Below are 18,703 nucleotides of genomic sequence, written 5' to 3'. Positions count from 1 at the left end.
GTGGGCTTAGAGATTTGGTCAAGAGTCTTGATAGTATCGAACTCTTTTTTAGCCATCTCTAGAGCTTCATCCACCGCTTTCCCGAAGAGGTTAGAGTCTTCCACAGGTTTATTTATTAAAGACGCCTGTGTCTCCGGTTTAAACCCTGAGTTGCGCAGCCATATATGGCGTTTTAGGAGTATTCCCTGCACCAGGGAACGTCCCGCTGTTTCTGCCACGTCCAGAGAGTTTTTTACAATGCTCTGGTTCACCTGGGTTCCTTCGCCAATAGTTGAAAGTAGGCGTGTACTTAAAGGCTCCGGTGCTTCCTCGGCGTCCTTACGCAGTTTGGCCCACTGCGCGTCTGCATAGCTAGCAAGCAAAGAATTGTTGTTCGCAATTCTTGCTGAGAAGGCAGCCGAGGAAGTTACTCTTTTTGCAAGGGCATATAGCCTTTTGCCCTCTTTGTCAGGGGGTGCCTCACTGGTGGAAAGTGGTACCCCTGCCCTCTTTCTAGTATTAGATACTACTAGGGAATCCGGAATGGAATGTCCCCTAATGTAGAGCGGGTCTGAGGGAGAAGGAGTGAAAAGTTTTTCAATTCTCGGATTGACCCCTCTGATCAATGCGGGAGTGGCCAGCGAAGGGATGATTCTTCTCTTCACTGAAGCTAGGAGGGGAATGGTCTGGCTGACCGGGGGTTTCTCTTTAATTACTCTTTCCACAAAGTCTAATTCTGGAGAGAGTTCCCCAGTGTCCAGCTCAAAATGTGCTGCTGCTCTGCGCAACAGTGCATTGAAAGTGGGCTGATCGTCAATTGGAGACGTGTTCCTAACCGGTGAATTGTCAGGAGGATTTAGGTTTAGGACATCAGTGTCGGAATATACTGATGGGGATTGCCAGGGGTGCGAAGGTCCTTCTTCTGTGTTTTCGCCGAAGCCTTCTTCTATAATGTCTGGCCTGTATTCCAGACATTCCTCCTGGTTCTGTCCTTCTTCATCGTCCATGAAATCATCCTCCTCCTCCAAGTATTGTTCCTCCCCAGTGAGGTCGTATACATTATGGATGTCTGAGGCTGTGTCCACCTGGGGATAGACTAGCCTCAGATTTTTGGCCCTGGGGTCCTCCTGAGGCCCTTCTCTAGTCCTCTTGGGAGTTTGAGAGGTCTGGGTATTCATAAACCTTTCCATCCTCTCCATACAAAGGTGGAGTCTTTCCATGGTTTCATGGGGTACCCCAGAGCAGTCTGGCGGGGGAAAAAATAGAGTCATCTAGCTGGAAACGGCTCGACCTCTCCCAAAGCGTCGAGGAAAGTGTCCCGTCGCCCTCCGAAAAGCCTTCAGGTGTGCTGGGTGACCCCCCCCGACTGAAGGGGGTAGTCCCTGCCTTCCTTCGGGCTTTTTCGGCGTGTCCTTCGACTTGTGCGTAGCGCTCGACGTGACTTTCGGCGTACGCTTCTGGGCGTCGGCTACAGCGATCCTCGCCAAGCTCTCGGCGACTTGTTTGTCGGCGACTCGTTTGTCGGCGGAAGCTTGCGTTTGACGCTACGGGTGTCGATCGCTCTACGGCGGTATGCGCCTTTTGTTGATGCGCGCCCGCCGATGGTTTGGGGGCGGCGCCCTTATTTGCCGAAAGCCCAGTCGCTGGTCGCGGCTGCGGTTGCGAGAGGGGCTTCGAACCCGAACGGTCCGAGGAGGCCACCGGTGGAACCTGCGTCTCCTTGGGCGCCGAACCTCTCTTCGTCTTAGACGAAGAAGAGCCGTGGGTTGTGTGCTTAAGTGTGTTTTTTGTGCGTCAATGTCGCCGGGGTGTTCATCCCCATAAGCAGGGCATGAGCCGAGCCCGTCGGGGCCGGGGACAGACGACGAAGCGCGCGAGCGCTCCTTAGAGGGGTTTTCGACTTCCGTAGCGGAGGTCGTGTTATCGCGTTCCTCGTCACTGTCGGTGGTAGCAGCGGCGGGTGAACCTTCGGCCTTCGACATCGCGTAGGCCGCCCACCTCTTAACCCTACAGTCTTTTAGAGTTTTAGGCTTAAAAAGCCGACAAGCCGCGCAGCCCTCCTCCTTGTGATCGAGGGGCAAGCAGCGGTTACACCGTGAATGCTTGTCCTTCCAAGTAAATTTGCCTTTGCAAAGCGGGCAAAATCTAAAGGGAGTCCTCTCCATAGCCGAGGTAATAAATCGTGATAACCACCCCAAGGGAAAGGAAGGGGAAAGGGAAAGGCATTCTCAGAAAAGAACCAGAGATGTCCCACGACCCCACTCTCCCTACTGTATATGGCCTGCGAGGCCAGGCCACGTGTTCGGCAACGCCGAAGGATCTCCTCCGCTCGACCCTCCGTCGAAGATCTTGCTCGGCGGACAACAGCTTCACAACTGCGTCGAGGGAGTATGTGTTTAATATTAATGAGAAAACGACCAAAGGTCGAGGAGATGAAATTTGCAATGTCTCTCGAGGAGCTCCGCGTAAAGGCGACCAGTAGCTGGGCGGAAAAAAACAATCTGAGGGACCTCGACGCGTGAGGGATTGTGGGTACAACGCACGTCACTATAGGGATAGTGTTTCAGACACGCCTTGTCGACGTCCCATTTTCGACTACGAAAAACAAAATGCAATACTCCGCAGTGACCACTGGATTTCGGACCTATGCACAGCATGTGATTCTAAGCAGATTAACAAACATCAGAAATCAGTTTATAAACCATCTATCAGCCCCACAGCTCTAGTACACCAGAAGGGATCTCAACAGATTGGAACACAAGTCAATTATAAACCTCCTTGTCCAATTTTTGGTGACGTGGCCGGAATGGCAGGCTTACCTCTGCAAGGTCTTGGATCGTTGGTTAGTTGCAACACAGTGAAAATACAATTACCCAATGATAAAAGGGACTGTCCTGTCAAGGTTGTATGAAAATATCTACTTTATTATTATTACAATGGACAGTTCTAGCACACTTCAAAATACAACCAACACTGTAAAGGAACACAGAGACTGACCGTTTCACGAAGTAAATGGATGAACTTTGGATACTGACAGGAGGGTAGTCGGTAAAGCAATCAGTCTTAACTATTCAAGGTTATTTGGTTTCAGCACCAAGGGAACAAGGGGTCGTAATTGTCACTAGGGTCTTTCAGAGAAGGACCAAAGGGACAGAACCACAAAGTATCAGGTGCTTGAGATGTTCTTGATGCTCAACAGCACCAAGTCGGTTCCAGGACGCTTTGCAGCTCCTGTGACGGAGTTAAAGACGGGGATGGCTGTGGGTACCTTCAGCCAGGGTCCAAATGATTCCTTCTTCTCACTCCTTTCAAAGTCGTTGGATTATCTGGTAAATGAGGGGCTCATCCCTTTTTTAAAGAAAAATAGGCCCCAGTTATTGGTGCAGGCTAAGCCTACCTTATGTACCAATCTGGGGTCCCCACCAACAATCTTCTGCTATGCGTGAGGTTAGGACCAGAGTGCTTTGCAACAGGAAAGGTAAGAGGTGACAACATGTACTACTAAGTCCCAAACATCTTCCTGTCTGTTGTAGATCAAAGTGTCTCTTTGGTTAACCGACACCACTGTGGCTCTTGATCAAAGCGCAAGTCTCCCTTGAAGTTTGTGACTAGAGCAAACTTCCTATCTCCCTTAAATCACATACTTCTCCCTCTGAAAGGGGTCCGCTCTGCAGGGGTTGCCAACAGTAAATAGTGTACCCATACATGCCCTTCACTGTCCTTCATACAGAGTGGTGGGAGCTAGCTTCAAGGTGACACATTGCATATCAAAGAGGTGTTAGTTTTCCTGCTCATTGTTAAGTTCTGTGACCAGGTCTATTCGCAGGCCTGCTTCAATTAACTAACATCAGTATGTGTTGCCACCACACAGAACTTAAGACAATAGAACAGGGTAGATCCATGGAGCCTTTGATATTTAAATAGGCTGTCCATGGGAGGAGGAAGGTGTTGCCCTTCTCCTCTAGATGTTTTTGTACACCCCTAGCTGTCACCTGTCAAATAAATGTGACAGGGAGGACTGCACCTGTAGGCTGTGTCCCCAGAGTGCACTGGACTATGTGTTTGTTGCGCGGTGGGCATTAGAAAATGTGTGTGTATTAGCCCCACACATTTTCGGAAGTTGATCTCCCATCATTCTATTTCGTAAAAAAAATAATCAAAAAAAGCACAGGTGCACCCTGTGCAGATGGTCAAATACCTCAACAAACGGCAAACTCGCCCATGGGGTCTTATGGGACTCCATGAATGGGGAGTTACACCATCAGCCCGGTCCTCGGAATCCGGGGCACATTCCACCGGACCAAGAGCCAGCAACAGTATTACAGTTTGCCGGTATCCTGGTGGAATTACCTCCAGGATAATAATAAATAATAATAATAATACTTAATAATAATTTACCATTTATATAGTGCTACAAACCCTCAGGCATCTGAGCGCTGCTTATTTTTACCCAAAGTGTATGGTGCTCATTTCTCCACCTCGGAAGGATGACAGGCTATTCGGCTGTGACAGCAGCACTACTATACTATACATAACAAAGGCCCAGGGTTTCCCTGGATCCTATAAATAAGAGCAGCATGCTCCGAGTAAACACAATCTGTTTGTGGACCCTGAATGGGGACCCAAACAAACAGGAGGTTCACTGTTTACTCAGTGTCTTCCAAACTTTTTGCTCTTTAGCAATCTTTGAAGTTTGCTGTACTCGCAACGTCTTTTTCCCTCTTTGAGCATTGCACTGTTCAAATCAATGGCATTCCGGGAGAGCGAGTGGCGAACAGATTAAACAAAGAGAAGTCCCAGAGGCGCGCCGTGTGTGATCTAGAGTGCAGTCCAACTCGAACGAAGAAAGAAGGAACGAGCGGCCCGGCATAGGCAGTGTCAATTTCAGCTTTGACTTTCAGGTAAGCCGCCACGCCGGGTCCGCGAAGGGGAAAAAGAATGTTATGTTTGCAAATGCGGGCATTAGGATACACATAACATTAGAGCAGCTGCTAAGCAGTCTTCTCCGGCTAAATCACAATGCACGCTGCGCGTCAAGCACAGAAAGAACGTTGCATTTTTGAACAGCGAAAGAAGCAGGCCCATTATTGACAATAATGTAAAAACACAGATACCATTTGCTTCCGTACGGCACGTTCTGAAATGCAGAACTAAAACCCAGGCCAGCAACGGGCACAATTTTGTCACAGCTTGAAGAGATCAGGGTAATAATAAACAGCGCTCAGACACCAAAAGTGTACAGAGTTTGCCAATAGATATGGCGTTTTTTTGAGCATAATCTAATATCCTAAAGTGAACCCTGGCACAATAGAAAATGTCAGCCCTTCAAAAAGCAGGGCTGTAAACCCAGTGGCCAATACAGAGGCAACAGGACAACATCAGCCAGAAATTAAGAACCAGGCCAACACCCAGCGGAAGGCAGCCGTCAGGGCATAAGCAGGAAAGTTGTTGGGGCAACATCCACCAGTTACCCAACCCGGGCAACAGCATACCAAGCCCAGTAGAAAACGACAACTACAACAGCCAGTCTTTTATAGTACATTTTCTCTTTTTCTGATCGAACAGGCAAAAAGGGCTATGGGTCCCAAACAGAAATCACCGGAACCTCCAACCCCAGCATTAAAACCCAAATCACGACACCTTCTAGCAGCCATTGAGGCGGCAGAGCACTACGGATGGGCTTGGGTCAGGGAAAACATGTACGGCCTACCAAAGGAGGGAATTCCCATACTACCCAGCCAAGATGACGGCACAACATCAGCTAAAAGAAGGATGTTTCCTGAAGGTGCACGAAAAGGTAACAACAAACGGACTAAATTATGCGAAAACATGTCTGAATTACAAAAATTATTGCTCGAAATCAGGGGAAAACAACCGCCCCCCACAGGGGCCACAGGGGCCACAAATCCTACCATACCACTAGAACCTGCTATAACTGTGGTCACCCACCCAAGAGCAACAAACTCAACAACGCCAGTCCTCCCTGCAACCCTGCCATTCGTGCCAGCAACACCAGTAGCAGACACCACAATAGCGCCAATAGCTCCAACACCAGACCCAGCATGTGCTCTAAAAGCATGGGCAACCCCCATTGCAGACAACCTGGGACAGACAGGGGAAAGCAGCAGCAACCCGACAGACATAGTAATGATCTGCAATGCCCAATTAGATTTTAAAATGAAATTCTTCCAGACTGAAATATTAAATTGATACAAAAGATGCCTGGCATGGAACATTGACAACACAATCAAGGAAGCTATATGGGCAAAAAAGTTCATTGACATTTTTTCATTAATAGAAGCCCAACTCAATGGGAAAAATGCTTTCAGGGATCCGAAAGATATAGAGGAGAAAGCCATAGCCAGGAACGCACAGGTTGAACAGAACTTGGACAACTGGCTGCAGGCATTTGCCATCCTGGCAATATATGAAGAAAAATTCCCCAATGACGGCAGAAAACTTTGGGCATATATGGATAAAATAAGGGAATTTAAAATCACACAAAGAGGGAAGACCTGGCTAGTATATGATATTAGTTTTAGAAGAAGCATGTCAGAGAGGCCAGCCATAGAATGGGATGAGGTCCAGAATGACTTATATACACTGAACGCAGAACCTCCATCAGAGGAGGAGGCAACACAAACAACCTCCAAAAATAACAAGAATGCACAGGGCACCAGAGCTAATGACAATGAAAAACACAAAAAAGGGGAACAGCCCTTTTGGAAGAACCAGCCATGGGCGGCTAAGTCTAACACCCACAGGCAGAACAAAAACCACTCCCCCAAAGCCAGCATTCCATGCAGGAACTTTGGGAAAAACCAGTGCACATGGGGAAAAGAATGCTGGTGCAAACACACTTGCACAAACTGAAACGGTGACCAAGCAGCAAGCAACTGCACCAGACTTCCAGCCAAAAACTCAAAAGACTAACACTAACCCTCTCCCACCAAACCAATTTTTAGCACCGGGCAGAACTCCCATCAACCCAATCAAATTTAGAGAAGCACTCAGAAAGTACCAAGACAAAGAAACCAGATAGGCAATACGGCAAGGTTTCATCACAGGTTTCGTCATCCCTATCAAGGGTTCAGGGTCACAGAATGTCCCTTCAAACCTGAAATCAGCCAGGGAAAACCCCCTCATAGTAGAGAGCAAAATCAAGAAGGAACTACTATTTGGCAGGATTGCAGGACCCTGGGACCACATGCCCCTCAAAGAATACATAATATCCCCACTAGGGCTGGTCCCCAAAAAAGAACCTGGCAAAATGAGACTAATCCATCACCTATCTTACCCCAAAGGCCAATCCCTTAACGAGAGCATTGCACACGCGGAATCCGCCGTATCCTACACACACTTCCATGAGGCGGTAAGACTCATACAGGAATGTGGCAGACACGCTTTGATGGCCAAACTGGACATCAAATCTGCTTTCAGACTTCTACCAGTGCACCCAGATTCTCAGTGATGGCTAGGCTTTACTTTCAATAACAAATTTTATGTTGGCAGATGCCTCCCCATGGGGTGTGCTGTATCTTGTGCCCTATTCGAGCAATTCAGCTCTATCTTCCAATGGGCTTTCCAAAAACAGAGACCAGGGACCAGAATAGTGCATTACCTCGATGATTTCATGGTAATGGGACCTCCAAATTCTGAAGAATGCAGCAGGACCTTGGCAAGCCTAGAACAGATGGCCTCACAATGGGACATCCCCTTGGCAATTGAACAAACAACCAAACCAGACACCAACATCATTTTCCTGGGGATCGAAATAGACTCTGCAAGGGGCTTATGCAAAATCCCAAAAACAAAAATAACAGAACTCTTGGAGAAAATACAAATTCTGACAAATAAAGACAAAGGCACAGTAAAAGAAATTCAATCACTAGCAGGTAGCCTCAACTTCGCATCCAGAATAATCCCACAAGGGTGGGTATTTTCCAGAAGCCTGGAGCTAAAGTTCAAATCATTTACCAAACCTCACCTACACATCCGGTTAGGCACGGAGGTGAAACACGATCTGGAAACCTGGGGGAATTTCCTCAAAGACTTCAACGGGATCTCACTTTGGCGGACCACATTGAACACCTGGACAAGAAGGGTCCTGTTCACTGATGCAGCCGGGAGCAAAGGGATTGGAGCCATCCTAGAATCAGAATGGGGGGCAGGACACTGGCCCAACTCATGGCAACTGGCAGGGTGGACAATAAACATCACCCTCTTAGAAATATTTCCCATCTGGCTAACTTTACACATCTGGGGCAGGCAGCTAGCTAACACAGAACTCCTGGTCTTGTGTGACAACATGGCGGTAGTAGGCTCCATAAACAGAATGTCTACTAAATGCCCTTTGGTGCTGAAAGTCTTACGAGCCATCACAACGGTCTCACTACATGAAAACATTGTGGTTAAAGCTAAACATATTTCGGGGGCGGTTAATAACATTGCTGCCGCGTTATCTTGCTTTCAGTAGCCAAGATTCCGGGAGCTAGCGCCGCACGCCCAGGAACAGAGGACGCAAATACCGGCGGAATGCTGGACAATAATGCGAAATCAAGAATAACGGCATCAACGGCAGCGCCAAAGAGCCCAGGCCGGGATACCCAACAACAACCAGGCACCTAAAAAACGGGTGCCAATAACAAAACGGCATCAACGCCAGCACCAGAGAGCCCAGGCCAGGATGACCAACAAGAACCAGGCACTTCAAATACGGGTGCCAACAACCCTTCAGGTTTCCTAACAGAGATGGCAGAGAAAGCACTGGCAAGCACTACCACAGTACAGTAAGTGCCTACAAACTGTATTTAGAATCACAGGTTTCAACCATGTAGAGTTAATAACGATTAAAGACATAGAAATATTTTTTAAATGGGCACATGAGCAGGGCTTTAAGAGAGACTGGGCAAAAAAGACACCTAGTTGCAATCTCATATTTTTCAAAAATACGGGGTGATTCAGACCCCACCCAGAACGCCCTCATTTCCTATGCAATGAAAGGATGGGGCAGAATAGAGGGCCCTCAGGGGGACACCCGCCGACCTCTTGATTTTAACAAAAATAGCAAGCCAGCTGGAAGCCATGTGCTGGCATCCATATGAGATCATATTATTCAAAACAGCTTTCTTCCTGGCATACTTCGGGTTTTTCCGGGAAGGAAAACTCATTGCCTCCAGCACCAAGGCCACAAACAGTTTGCGTGTCTTGGAGGTCAGGGTTAGACAAGAGAGTGTCAGCATAGAAATCCAACAGTCAAAAACTGGAGCTAAAAGAACCATCAACATTTGTTGCATTGATGAGACATCAAACTGCCCAGTATGTATCACCAATCTTTATTACGGGCAAAGGCCCAAAGTGGGGGGGAGGTTTCTAATCCACAAGGACTCCTCGGCACTAAGGCGCTACCAATTTAAAGGGGTGCTGATGAAAGCAGTCAGCAAAGCAGGGTGGGACCCCAAGGGTTTTGGCACCCACACTTTCAGGATAGGTGCCTACAAAAGAAGGGAGAAGAACAAAGGAAAAGAGGTACAAGACACTGTATGGTGCCCACAACAAGTCGTTGGACATGAGAAGGCGGGCACGGGCCAGAGGGGGCCACCTCAGGACCCGGTGCCCAAAAGTATGATACTATTATGATATATGATTATTGTTATCTCCATAACCATATCTGTACAATAAAATCCTACGGCCTTTTATTGCCAACACTTGAAAATAGTTGGAGCCGATCATTATGGGTGGGGGTTAGGGGTCAGCCAATTCTAATGCATGCAAATGGGTTCAGCCGTTATGCTAAAAAATTGCAGTTACATAGTGAATTAAGTTATTACACCGGCCACATTGCCCTAAACGCTACAATAGCCTGTCCTGCGGGCCGTATGGCCTTGCCCTTGTGTCTCCTAGACCAGGCAGCACCAGGGTAGAAGTTACACTAATGGGTGAGGGGGCTGGGGGACGGAGTGACAGAGAAGCAGAGGAATAAATATTTAGCTTTAACATTAGGGTGGCCAGATGTCCAGGTTTTACCGGGACTGTCCCAGTTTTTGGTGCTTTGTCCCCCCTTTCTCAAGATTACGTTTCCATTGGAAACTTGCAGTGGTCCCGTTTTTTTGTAGTAGGCCTTCATAACTGGCAGGCAGGAATGCACACTCTCACACAGAAGATATGCTGCATTTTACAACTTACGATAGTGTTAGTTTGTGATACATTATAATGCGTGTTTATGTGAACAGTAACACTTAAACCCCCTTCTCCTCCAAACGCTACTGAAGTGTAGTGTCTTGACAGCCACTCAAGAGTTAGTCCTAGTTTTATGATAGCTGCCCTGTCCCTGTTTTTTTTTTTTTAACTTTTTAAATCTGGTCACCCTACTTAACATGGGTGTGCACTGATGCCTTAACTAATAGAGAGGGAACTTAATATCTGTCTGTGAGCACTGTGTGTGATGGTGAGCAAATCGGGTTTACTCCTTGTGCCACAAGCAGATCATTGTGAAAGCACAGCCAAGGGTTTGGGCAACGGATGGGCTACAAGGTTGAATCGGTGGATATTGTGCACTGTAAAAGTGCATCCTTTTGTTGCAGTTCCTCACATGGTGCTGCTTTTTTTTTTTTTTGCGCCGGTGCCAGCGCCTTGCCCCAGGCCATTGCAGCACTGTTTCAAAGCCGCCTGACTTATGTGTGCCAACGGGGAGCCTTTGCGCCCCAGTCACAGGCACACTTTCCCCTCACAGCTCCGCGGGGCCACGAGTTGCTGACTACACAAACTAAATTGGATCGGTACATCACGTTTTAGTGCCACACAGAGCTTTCCTGCCATTACTGAAGAATGGGGCCAGGCGCGGCAGCGCAGCAGCAAAACGCTCCCCGAGGATCAGCCGCCATATTACCCGTAGCCCTGGGATGGGCCTCGGAGGAAATGAAGGCAGCGCGAGCCCATCACGGCCGTCTCCACGCCAGCGGCTGGAAAACAAACGGAGGCATAAAGAGGAATTCATTATTCATAGATGGTGCTCTGCTCGCGCGCACGCGCTGCTGCGGCGGCTGAGGGCAGGCGTGTCCTGTTTCTACTCACTATACCTTTGCGCGCACGGGAGTACCTGCCAGGGCCGTTCATAACCTACGTCGATAGTTGATGCACTGTGGGCCAGTATCCATCTTTGCCATAAAACCACCGTCCGATGCCAGGTCATAGCTAAGCTGCCGCTATAGAGAAATACATTAGAACATCACGTTCTTCCCCGGTATAAATGTATACTAAATGTATACACCTCAGAAGGATGAATCGTGGTCACCCTACCATCCCGCGCCTGAGGTGATCCCTTAACTCGTGAGCTATCATCCCATTGTATCCCATCCCATTGTAATGTCATCAGGCAGGCCTCTGTTTACATAATTGTCACCTACACCCTGGCATTCAAGGAATACTTAGAAGGGCATCTAATTCTCGTGCACCAGGGCCTAACAACCTGAGCAATGCCATTTTCAGAAATGAATTGCTGTGGGCCAACATCCTTTTTTTCCTGTTCACTTCGGTTATTGAGTCATGGACCTTACCAGAATCTTGCAAGCAGTCAATTGTCATGCCGATTTTCAAGAAGGGGGATGGGACCAGTCCGTGAAATTCTCGCCCTACCTCCCTCTTGGATTGCAACGTCGTTGGTATTACAGGATCTGGAGCAGTGCGCCTCTACAGTGGGACACATACAGAAGTCCCAGATGGGATTCGGAGGGACACTCTCTACAGCATTGAAAGGTTTCGTTCTTAGTTGCTTGCAGGAAGGAGCACGGGGGTCAGTTACATACTTGGTGTATTTGCCTACAGTAGATTTTTCCCAAGCTTTTGACTGATCACTCACTACTGTGGTGAAAGCTCTAGGATTGGAAGATACCAAATTCTTTGTTACCAATTTCGATCGAACTGCATGAGGGCAGAATGTAACAGCTTAGACGGAACAGGTGTAGTGCGTTAACATTTAATTTTCACAAACTTAGAGGACTGAGGGAGAGCTGTGTCCTTGCACCATGCCTGTGCAATCTACATTTGTCTGATTTGAGGGACCATTTGCAGCAGGCTGTATTTGCACTGCTGCCACTTCGCACAATGCCCGTGACATGGATATCTTATGCGGACAGTGCAATACACTTAGACCAGACTCTTTTAGATGCTTTTCATCTGTTTGCAATAAAAAATGAATTGGTCATTAATGGGAAAAAGTCGAGTGTTATACATTTTTGCACAAATCCAAGGAAATTGATGTATTTTAAGTGGATAATGGCTGGTCAGGTAATTGATCCAATGCCTAGTATTATTTACTTGGGCTTCACAATGGGCACTTCCCCGAACAAAAGTCGAGTTCTCTCAAGAATTTTAGACAAGGCAGATCAGCTGTCGTAGCAGATGAAGAAAATATATGTTCCGTATTGTACATTTTCACTCAATCTAATAATTGCTTTTTATAAAATGAAGGTAAATCCAGCCTTTTTATATGTAATGGAGATTCATTCCATAACTAGAATAGTAGACTGGAAGATGGTTGAAGCACTAGGGTTTGAATTGTGGATTGATTCGTTGGATTGCGGCTCAAATGGAACATACTCATTCATTACAAATCTGTGTTATCTGTTTCAGATCCTTTGATATATCATTATTTATTGATCTTTTTAATGGTCAGATCTACATTTTATAGACCGCATGGTTAATTCCAGTGATTGTGCAAACGCTATTTTATCAGATAGAAGTCTTTTTACAGGGGATCCAACTGGGAATCCAGATCTAGTTAAAAATCTCTGTTTCAGTAAAACTGGTTTAAGACCATTAGTAAAGCTAGGTCCTATGTGCTATATAAGAGCTTATTATCTCTAGATAAACCATTGGGTACCATCCCACTATATATAAAGAAATTCCCGAATGACTATTGGCATGGTCGATTCTTATGCGATAGATTGAATCTTATGCCTGCAGGAGAGATATGTTAAATCAGGTCAGATTTGAAATGGGAACTGTAATATCTGTAACCAGTTCCCATGGGTCAACCAAGAGAGCACATATTAATGTATTGCCCCCCCATTACAGACCTTTAGGCTTATTTTATTCGGAAATGATGTTCACAATGGATTACTTTTACATACTCCTGATTTCTTTCAGAGACCATCGAATGGTGAAATTCTGTTAACTGTTGTGAAATGTTTAAGTCAAGTTGGGCTGGTTAAAAGTAAACAGTGAAACGCTTTGTACATGTACATTGTATGCATACGTTATGGACAAATCCTACTAGGGAGTGGCTAATTGCTTTTACAGGCCATGAATGAGCTTGTTGGTGTGTTTCGTTTTTACATTTTTTTTGTATTTTTACTGCACAATGGATTTTCAAATTGTTGGTGTTTTATGAGGTTTGTGTTGTCGTATGCATGGGTAAAATGGTATGTAATGTTTCTGTGTAAGGTTGCCTTTGTACAACCAACATAAAAATACAATTGTGTTGAAAAAAAGTTGTCACCTACTGTATGAACGACCTTAGGTCCTTCTGTGGGAAGGTTATTATTCTGGGGTCTTGTTAAGCGGGTACTTGCAAAAACAAACGAGTTGGTTTAGATGAGCGACAAGATAGACGTGTGTGTGTGTGTTTTATTTATATATTACTTTCTCCAAAGCACTTCATAGAGAGAGCATATTTACATACAATATCATCCAACCAAAGTTAATGGACAAGCTCTGGCAGAGGGACTTGAAAGGGAAGAGGAAGACGAGATGGGTGAAAGAAAAGAGAACAGACTTATTGTATATCACCTCCACTCCCCCATCCCGTGTCAGAGTATTCACTTTAGATGCACCTACAATCTCCACCAGGAACCCTCCACTGTTTTTTAAATAATTTTTGTCTTGCCTTGCACCTTTCTGAGAAAGATATAACACATCCCTTACCCACAATGCTGCAGATACAATATTCATACCGATTGTCCCTGAATGCTGGCTTATAAATTGAGAGGTGCAACAATTCTCTGCTACAACTTACCATTTTTATGTGTTCTGTATTCAAGAACCGAGATGACAATTTCAAACAGAAATGACTTATACTATCACAATTACAGATGGAGGAGGCATTCCCAAAAAGTGTGCCTGTACACTAGCACGAAGATGAGAACAAGTGGTGAGCTAGTTTATGAAAGTGTAAACAAGTGGGACATATACCAGGGATAAAACCAACAGAAATAAATATATATAAGAAAACAGGTGACTTACAAAAGTAACATTAACCTAATGGGGAAGTGTTTCTAACTAAAGATGAGTTATATTTAAATATAAAAAATTATATGAGTAAGGGTCACTGGAAGCGGTGGTGAGGTGAGGTAGGGAGGATGCAGAAGAGAGCAAGGGGAGCTCCTTCTTTGGCAAGTAAGTAAAGTTTAAGCCAAGGTTTGAATAGATCCATAATTGGGCTGACTTTGATTGTTATGGGCAGTCGGTTCCAGAGTTTTTGTGGAGTGGTTAGAAAGAATAGGATTAATTTTTGGAAAGTTGAGGAGGTTCTTACGATCAACAGAGGCAGTGAACATTACGAATTGTTGCATTGTAGGCCATGATGAAAGTGGACACCAAGATTGCAAGCCTTGGGTGAGGGAGCAAGAAGATCAGGGGTGTATGGATGGGATTGCAAACTGGTTGAAAGATGACTTTAGTTTTTCAAGAGTTTAGCATGAGTCAGCAGAGTGCCATTCAGTGACTTGTTGCAGTGAGACAGTTCGTAATTCATTCCGAGATGGCTGGGCAAAGGAGGTAAGTGAAGGAGAAAAATATTTGAGTCTCATCTACAAAAAGGTGATAGTGAAAGCCAAAGGACAACATATGTCTTTCAAGGACAGAGGTATAAAGTTTGAAGAGCAGAGATCTAAAGACTAACCCTTGGGGATAGCCGATGTTGAGAGGGGTGGGGTCATAGGTTTGCAAGATCCAAGATATATTAAAGGATCAACCTTTGAGGTAGGAGGTGATCCAGGCAAAAGCAGATTTGCAAAACCCAAGGTCCCGGAGAACGAGAGAGGAGTGGTTGACTCAAAAGCGTCCTAAAAGTTCAAAAGACTGAGTATAGAAGAGAGTTTGGAGTGGTGAGCAGTAGAGAAAAAAAAAACGAGACATGCATGAGTACAGTCTCGGTGGAGTGTTAACTACTGCAGCCAGATTATAGTAGATCACCAAGGCCATTATCATCAAGGTACTTAGTGATCCATTTGAAAAACCACACACTCAGAGACTTTTAAAACATGGGAAGGAGAGAAAGTTTGCTGGGAGGTTTGGTTCAGCAGAGGGTTTCTTCAATAGGGGTAAACAGTTGCATATTTTGTGCAGATGGGCCTTTAATTACCTTAACCCAAAGCAGACCCACGACTTAAGAAACAAGTATAAGTTTGTACATAAAGCAAGTTTATCGTACAATCGGGCAGGAGGTCTAGATGATTCAATAGAGTCAAACTAACATGAGTCTCCCGAACCACACAAGGTGACACATTATATACATTTTTGCAACAGTTTAAACACTCCCATATAGTTTATTACAATCCACAACCTACATGTGATTGGTCAAGAGCTATACAAAAGACATTCAACCTTTCTTCAATTTCACTGTTGTCATTGGTCATATTCATCTTAACTATCATCTTTGGCTCATCTGTAAAACACACCCTCTTTTAGGATTTGTCAGCGGTAGCTTGTGACATCACATATTTGCACATTCACATACAAATATAATTTATTACAAACCCCTGTTGGCCTGTGACCCCATAACCCAGATTTAATTGCACATGGTTTACAAGAGTACTTCAAACAATATGAAGAGTGTACGAATACTCAGGTTTCCTTTGAACTGGCAGTAACCATCTCACCCACCCTGACTTGCCAGCGTCTTCACAACACTCTAATCTAAACGACTCCCAATTTAACACGCAGGCCCTCTGAAACTCAAGAAATATCAGTCAACTTCGGCCTCGAGTATCACATCGTCCCAAGTGTATTTCTGATCAAAAAGCAAAAGGCCAAATCCCCCTGAACAATAAATAACAAGCTCTCATGCACTTAAAAGATTCCATCTGCCTTCCGTGATGCTGCCAAGCCATAAAAAGCCTGAGCTGCCTTGTTGGCTGACACTCTGCTTAATATCACGGCTAATCATTGCCTTTCCTTTGGCCTCCAACCCTTCTACACAAGTTTTTCCCAGTCACTCAGAACTCACCTTGCAAAACCCTGACTACAGAGTTTAACCAAGTTATAAAAAGAGTGCAGTTTGTATAGATGTGTAAATTCCCCATGTAACAGTGAGCATGCATATTTAAAAACAATTGTGTCCTCTTTACAGTGGCCTCTTCATTACAAATCCCCTTCCTCCCATGCACATTATGAAGCTCCTTATTACCCAGCTTCCAGGCGCTTTGTGACACATCAAACCTAGAATGTCAACATTAATCTTGCTGTGTGCATGCAAATCTTAAATGTATCAACTTAAACAAAAAGTAACACTTAAAGTAACACATATCCAATTCACTTTAACTACGCTGGATACGTATACAATTGCAACATCACCCCAATTTTACCGCTCCCCCAGTGACAAATTTGACGTGCACAATGTGAACCCCTCTTTCTCATTGGGACCTTCCTGTCCACCCCGACATTCCATCTTTAGTTAATACTTTAACCAATAGACCAAATTCTTGTTCTTTAAAACCATCTTCTCTCGGAAAGACCCTACAATCATCTTTCACATTGGTCCCAATATGGGCATACCCCTCCGCTGACCAAACCCAACTCATCCCCTCAGCATTTCCACAATCTACCCGCTGCTTGACACAATCATCCCAACTTGGTGGACAACACAAGACAGCTTCAGTCTAAGTACCTGTGTGATATGAAATGGTAGTGGTTCCAGCTTTGGATAGGGTCACAGTTATCAGGGCATCTGCTTTTGGTACCTGAGCAAACAACATCGTAAAAGCATTTGACAGGAACAAAAGATAATAAGGTAAAAGACAAACATTGGCATTAGGATTTTTACAGCTAGACTCATCCAAGATGGCACCCAAGAAAGAAGAGAGTCCAACCAAGGGTCATTTGCGATTCCTTCCTCGTTCTCCATGATCACCCTAAACCTGTGCAGAGCGACAATAGTCTGAGTCAGGGTCCAATTCTCTGAATCATTAGCAGGCCTAAACATGCAGCAAGTGCTCCCTATCTTCTTACAGACCCCCTCACTCCATAGCGCTAAGGAGGCCGAGGATATTCCTGTTCTGCAAGGCTTAGAGGTTCAGGGCCCACAGTTCTTCCTTTATGGCACTGAGAGCTGTTCCAGAGGAATTTGCAAAAAGCAGGAGTTAGTACCGGGTCACCTGGTGCCACCTTGCATTGGCTGTTTCTTGGATTCCAGGTGTCATGAGGGAAGAAAAGAATGTTTCTGTATGACTAAACAAAAAAATACTGTTCTGGGATGTCAACCAAATCTTTTGAATATACTGCAGAGAGTTCGTTTAACTGCTTGGTCCATTGCAACAGTCCATCATTTCCATGATCGGACAGACTCATTGAGGTGTCCATATTTGATGATACACGGAACGCAAGGGGTACAGTAGACAAAGGGGGCATTGATGTGGCTTTGAGCATCAGGCAGGTGAGGATTAAGTGTTTCTCAGGAATAACAAGGACAGTCACATGTAACGTGGTGAAACTGCACACACCTCAGCAGGATGGAAGTAACTACCTGTAGGCATACTATCCACAAGTGCAAAAAACATTGAGAAGAGCAGCTGTACCTCTAGCCAGGTAAGTGATGTGAAGCGTGCGGCTGTAATTACCATTTGTGCCAAAAGGCACCAGGCCATCGCCCTTAAAACACAAAGAAAAATGTGTACATGTCTATCTTAAAAGGTTTTTCTTGCTCCTTCACTCATGTCAGATATTTTAAACATTTCTGCCACAGATTTCCACATTCCTGTTTTGCATTTACCATCCCTTCTTTTGAGAGTCCCCTAATCCATCCAGCTCTGCAACTCTTCACCTACAAAACTACTTACCTGTTCCAGGCGGTTTGGTATAAACTATTCCTCCTGGAGTTCTGTTACAATTTGTCACTGAGAAGTGTGCGACAGGTAATGCAGTTCCTCTAGAGCCACAAGAAGCAGTACTACAGGCATTACTACCTTCCCCATCAGCTACTGTCTCCAAAGCAATTCAGTGGGCGAGATGGAACATCCTCTCTTTGCCCATAGCTCCTCTTCCTCTTAAGGTGCTTTTCCTTGCATTTCTATAATTTGAAGCAACGTGACTGCAGTGTATGGAGCAGGCAACTGTATCTGCTAGGACACGGTTTCCATTTACTGGGGATCTGGGCCAATATGCAGCTTCTTTCGCTGCCCTGTCTGCGGCATCATTTCCAAGTGCTGTTGAGTTAGTATGATTAGTATGCACAGCACACATTACGATCCCTACCTCTATGGACAATGTTAGTGCTTTTATTTGTCTGTATAGTAGTGAAGCATGCTGGACAGGGGTTCCATCAGATCTCCTGAACCCCATTTTGTGCGACCTCAACACCTGCATGCACAGTGGAGGCCACATCTGCAGAGTCAGAATAAACAGTGACCGTTTTCCCCTAACTCATTTCTATTACCTGTATAAGTGCCACTAGGTCCATCGCTTGCGGGGAGTAATGCAAAGGAAACAGTTTTTTCAGTCTGACCTGGTA

Source organism: Ambystoma mexicanum, chromosome 2q (genome assembly GCF_040938575.1).
Source record: "Ambystoma mexicanum isolate Mex_15411 chromosome 2q, UKY_AmexF1_1, whole genome shotgun sequence".
NCBI lineage: Eukaryota > Metazoa > Chordata > Amphibia > Caudata > Ambystomatidae > Ambystoma > Ambystoma mexicanum.
This window is presented reverse-complemented; position numbering follows the sequence as displayed.